Here is a 6000-nt window from a genome sequence, read left to right on the forward strand (position 1 = left end):
ATACTTAAGTCTCAAGTTAAATAGTTTTATTCTTTATAAATTACCTCAAGCATCTTTCCATTAAGAAATAATTGTTTGACCTTCCTGTCCCCATGGACCCCTTTTATTTATTCATTTAATATAAGTTAACACATTGGTCAATATTACATAAAATAAATATTGAAACTAATATTCATTGTTTTGAATATTTAGTTCCTATATAGGTATTAAGGAACCCTGGTGCTGCAGTGGTTAAAGCCCTTAGCTGCTAACCAAAAGGTCTGAGGTTTGTGCCTACCAACCAGTCGATAGGAAAAAAATGTAGTAGTCAGCTTCCTCAAAGATTATAGCCATGGAAACTCTATGAGGTGACATTACTGTGTCCTGTAGGGTGGCTATGAGTTGGAATTGACTAGACAGCAGTGGGTTTGGTTTTATGTAGATCTAACAGTATGCTGATACTGTAAATTGCATAAAGGCAGTCATTGTGTCTGTCCTCACTACTGATCCTCAGGGCATAACATGGTACTTGGAACATAATACTATAGATATTTATTAAATGAATGGTAAGTCAATGAATGAGTAACAGCTAATAGCAATGGTTAGAGCTCATACGCAGCTGATTAGGCACTGAACAATTACATAAGTGCCTTTTACGTATTAAGTTATGTAATCATCATACCTTCTCCTGTGAGTGGTTCTACAATTATCTCTTATTGAGGAAACAGAGGTACATAAGTTTGCTCAAAACCACATAGTTCTTAAGAGTGATAAATATATTCTCATTTAAGCTTCCTGGATACAAAGGCCTCGCTTTTAGACATTTTGGTATGTAGAATAAAAGAACATGCCAATCTTTTTCCTTTATCAACTGCATTATTTGGCCTTTAGACAACACCATATGAAGTATTGAAGGCCTTCATTAAGTCAATGATGAAGGAATGAATGCAAGGAGTGTTGGAGGTGTGGTTTCCATAGGATTTAACTAGTGATTGGTTTGGTTGAAACATGTGGAAGCTGCAGGTCATGAGCCTGAGTGATCATTAAACCGAAGATATTAAAAGAAGATTGTAAAAGTGGAGTAAATTAGGTCAATTATACCTATACTGAAAGGAAGCCATGTAGCACAGAGGTTAAGCACCAGGCTGCTAAATGAAACTTCAGTGGTTAGAAGCCAGAGCTGCTCTTTGGGAAAAACATGCAAGAGCCTGCTTCTGTAAAGGTTTTGAGCCTTGGAAACCCTATGGGACAGTTCTGCTCTGTCCTACAGGGTAGCTATCCGTCAGAATCATCTCCAAGGCAGTAAGGTTTTTTATTTATTTTGGCATACCTATACTGAGATTGAAAAGATTGAAGTTGTCAAGAATTTCATTTTACTTGGATTCACAATCAACAGCCATGGAAGCAGTAGTCAAGAAATCAAAAGACGCATTGCATTGGGCAAATCTGCTGCAAAGGACCTCTTCAAAGTGTTGAAGAGCAAAGATGTCACCCTGAAGACTAAGGTGTGCCTGACCCAAGCTATGATATTTTTGATCGCATCATATGCGTGTGAAATCAGGGCAATGAATAAGGAAGACCGAAGAAGAGTTGATGCCTTTGAATTGCGGTGTCGGCGAAGAATATTGAATATACCACGGACTGCCAAAAGAACGAACAAATCTGTCTTGGAAGAAGTACAGCCAGAAGGCTCCTTAGAAACAAGGATGGCGAGACTGTGTCTTACATACTTCGGACATGTTGTCAGGAGGGATGAGTCCCTGGAGAAGGACATCATGCTTGGCAGAGTACAGGGTCAGCAGAAAAGAGGAAAACCCTCAATGAGGTGGATTGGCACAGTGGCAGCAACAATGAGCTCAAGCATAACAACGATTGTAAGGATGGCGCAGGACCCGGCAGTGTTTCGTTCTGTTGTGCATAGGGTCACTATGAGTCGGAACTGACTCGATGGCACCTAACAACAACAACATACTGATTCTGAGGTTTTATACCATTTTCAAGGATGAGAACTAAAATTCCAGGTAGATATCACTCTGGTTAGACTAGCGAAGTAGACCAAACAGAGGAATATTACAAGGGATAAAGGGATCAGTTACATCATGATAAAGAGCTGAATTCATCAATAAGACTTAACAATTTGAAAAGTGTATATGTCTAAAATAAAATTTCAAAATGCATGAAGCAAACATTATTAGAATTGAAATTAGTATACAAATATAGAATTATAATTGGAGATTTACACATTCCTCTCTCAGTAATTGAAAAAATAAATAGAAACATGTATTTTATAATTTGGCGCTGGATGGTAGAAATAGCTATGCAAACAGCATACTTCTAAATAAACCATCAGTCAAGGAGGACATCACACAGGAAAATACAATATATTTTGAACTGGATGAAAATGTAAATAAATAAATAGTGCAAAATGAAAATGAGCCTAGAACAATTCTAAATCTCTGGGAAGTCCATCCCCCTTTTATATCTCAAACGAGATTGACTCAGGATAAAACCTCACCTTGTGGATTGAATTCTGCCTCACTAACATAACTGCTTATAATCCTGCCTCATAACAACATAAAGGTAGGACTTAGAGATCAAAGGAAAATCACATCAGATGACAAAATGATGGACAGTCACACAATACTGGTACCCATAACCTTGCCAATTTGGCAAACATTTTGGGGGAACATAATTCAGTCCGTTCCACCATTTGGCTCCCCAAAGCTCGTACCCTTGCACATGTAAAACACATTCACCCCCATCATATCACAGCAAAAGTCTTAAAATTCAAAGTCCAACATCCAAAACTTCCTCTTCATCTGTGAAATCTAGAATACAAGTTATCTGCTTCTAACTACAATGGTGGAACAGGCAGAAACTAGATATTTCCATTACAAATGGAAGAAATTAATGGAAAAGAAGGGATAATACATACCAAGGAAGTCGACAGAACACATTACATTAGTTGTCAAGGCTTGAAAATAATCATCTATTTTCTGAGGACATTTAGGCAATGACCCTGCCCTCCAGACTCTGGGTATTGGCCGCACTCTCGGGATTCTGGGTGGAGGCCCATCTACTCTGGGCTTCAGTTCTCCCTCTCAGGCTCACTGGATGGCAACTGTGCTTGTTTCCTGTGTTTCTTGTCTCTTCAACTTCTTCATCCTGGTTCCCTGGTTTTTGACTTCTTAGGCCTCGCTGCCAGTCTGCCCTGCTGGGGCAAGTGTTCCAAAACTCTTTAGCTCCACCGATAAGTGCCTGGAGGCACCCCACTCTGCCTGTAACTTCTGCTGGAAGACACTCAACATTCTTGCTCCGTGGGTCAGCTCCAGGCCTGTCTCGTGCTGGTCTCCTGGTTCTGCTGCTACCATCTCTCTGCTGCTGTTATTCTCTGCTGCTGCCTCTTGCCATCTGTTGCACCTCCAGTGTGACAGCTCTCCTCACTTTCTTCTGAGTCCCCATCAGAATTGTCTCTGATGTCTGTCTGTAATTCCACCAACAGTCTCTTCAAGGCAACCCAGGCTTTTACTATCAGGCAATTTAAAAGTCTTTCATCCTCTACCCATTCACAGATTCAAAACCACTTCCAGATTTTAGTTATCTGTTAGAGCAGCACCCCACTCTACTGGTACCAAATTTAATACACATGGTTATTTGTATCAATAGTCACTGCCCACAGATGCAGCAGTCAAGAAATCAACAGTGCATTGCGCTGGGCACATCTGTGACAAAAGGCCTTTTTAAAGTTTTTTTTAAACAATATAATATTATCTTACAGTTTTGGAGGACAGAAGTCCACAGTGCAAGGGGTCTTTTTGTGTGTATGTGTGTGTGCAGAAAATATACCCACCAAAACACTTGCCCATACAACCTCCACATTTTCAATTCAATGTCATTGATTACATTTTTCATATTGTGCAACCATTATTGTTTTTTCCAAAATACTCCACCACCATTAACATAAACTCAATGCCCCCCATACAAAAACTGCCCCTTTTTCCCTCCCTCTCACTTCTGGTACCATTAATAATCTTTGGTGTCCATATATTTACTTTTTTACATAAGTGAGATCATTCAGTATTTGTCCTCTTGTGGCTGACTTATTTTACTCAGCATAATGTTTTCAAGGTTCATCTATATTGGATGCATCAGAGCTTCATTTCTTTGTACAGCTGTATAATGTTCTATTGTGCGTATATACCACATTTGTTTATCCGTTCATCTGTTGAGGGACATTTTCGTTGTTTCCACCATTTGGGCATTATAAAAAGTGCTGCAATCAGCACTGCTGTACAATTTTCTGCTTGTATTCCTGCCTTCACTTCTTCTGGGTGCAAAACTAAGATTGGGATTACAGGTCATATGGTAATTCTATGTTCAACTTTTTGAGGAACCCTGAAACTGCTTTACACAATGTTTGCAGCATTTTACATTCCCGGCTGCAATGAATGCAGGTTTCAAATTCTCCACAACCTCATCAATACTTGTTTCTCATTTTTTTCATCATTGCCATTCTAATGGGGGTGAGGTGATATTTCATTATGGTTTTGATTTGCATTTCTCTAATGGTGAATGGCATTATTTTCATGTGCTGTTGGCCGTTTGAATATCCTCTTTGGTGAATTGTCTGATAAGTCATTTGTCCATGTTTTGGGGGGAGGGGTTCATACTGAGACAAATTTTTAAAACGGTGAAAGAATTAACCAATTCCCTTTTTTGTGGTACAAGGCTGTTCAGTTCTTTCAGCACCATTTTTAAAGAAGCATACCCTTTCTCCATGGATTTTCTTTAGCATCTTTGTCAAAAATCTGTTGGCCATATATGTGTGTTCTGTTTCATTGATGTAGGCCACTATTTCTTAACCAATACCACACTGTCTTGATTATTTTGGCTTAAGGTAAGTCCTAAAATTAGATTAGGTAAATCTTCAAATGCTATTCTCCTTTTTTGAAATTATTTTTATTATTTTATTTCTTTTGCTTTTTCTGTATGAATTGTGGAATAAGTTTGTTAAGATCTGCAAAAATATTTTATTTGAATTAAAATTACATTATATTTATAGGTCAATTTGGGATTGCATTTAGTTAATACATTGATCGATCCCAACTGGGTGCCTACCAGTATCAGTGTACCTTCCTTCCCTCCTTTCTGTCTTCCTTCTTTCCTTTCTTTCCCTCTTTCTTTCAACTCAGATTCCATGACCAACATTTACTATCTACTTAGCATCTTTTTCTATGGAGCCTAGACAACCATGTGTTTTTTACAATGTTTCCAAGAATTCTCTAAGAACATATTAAGTATATTCTTAGATTTCTTAGGTATATCTCTTTATATTTGTATAAAGAGTTCTCAAGACAGGAAAAGACCCTGTACAACTCAAAGTTTGACCTTTAACTCTGCAATACTTCTAGTATTCTAGTGTTCTGTCCCATAGAACAATAGAGTTGCCTATATATTGCCCCATCTCTCCTGGCCTAAACTCTCAATGAGCTTACATCTATCTCTCATACCAATTTGATGCCTAGCACCTTATAACTAAGATGAGGAGTATAGTTAATTTTATTAAACTATTATAAATTCTAACATGTTATTACTTCATATTATCTCTATATATATTTACAGAATATTAAACAGGTTATACTACCGGAAAAAAGAAACTAAATTTTAGGGAATTTGATTTTTTAACCCAATATCAATAGTTATTAACATCAGAGCAAGAACAAAGTTCTGCAGCATTAGATTTTCAATCTTATGTTATAAGCTTTTCCATCGAGGCATCTTTTCTACGAGGCCAACATGATTCATTTTACTATTTTTATCATGCAGTTTATTGTGCCAGAACCATTTGCTTGTTCACTGAAAGGAAAAAAGGAAAAAAAAAAATCTTGTTGCTTTCTTTTCTAGAAGAGAGTTAATGTGTTTTCTCCTTGAGAATTCCCTATGGCCTACAAGAAGCCATTAAGAAACTTATATAAAAATCCATACACATAATAGTCATAGCGAACTTTGAGTGAACGGTTC

Source organism: Elephas maximus, chromosome 7 (assembly GCF_024166365.1).
Source record: "Elephas maximus indicus isolate mEleMax1 chromosome 7, mEleMax1 primary haplotype, whole genome shotgun sequence".
NCBI classification, from domain to species: Eukaryota; Metazoa; Chordata; class Mammalia; order Proboscidea; family Elephantidae; genus Elephas; species Elephas maximus.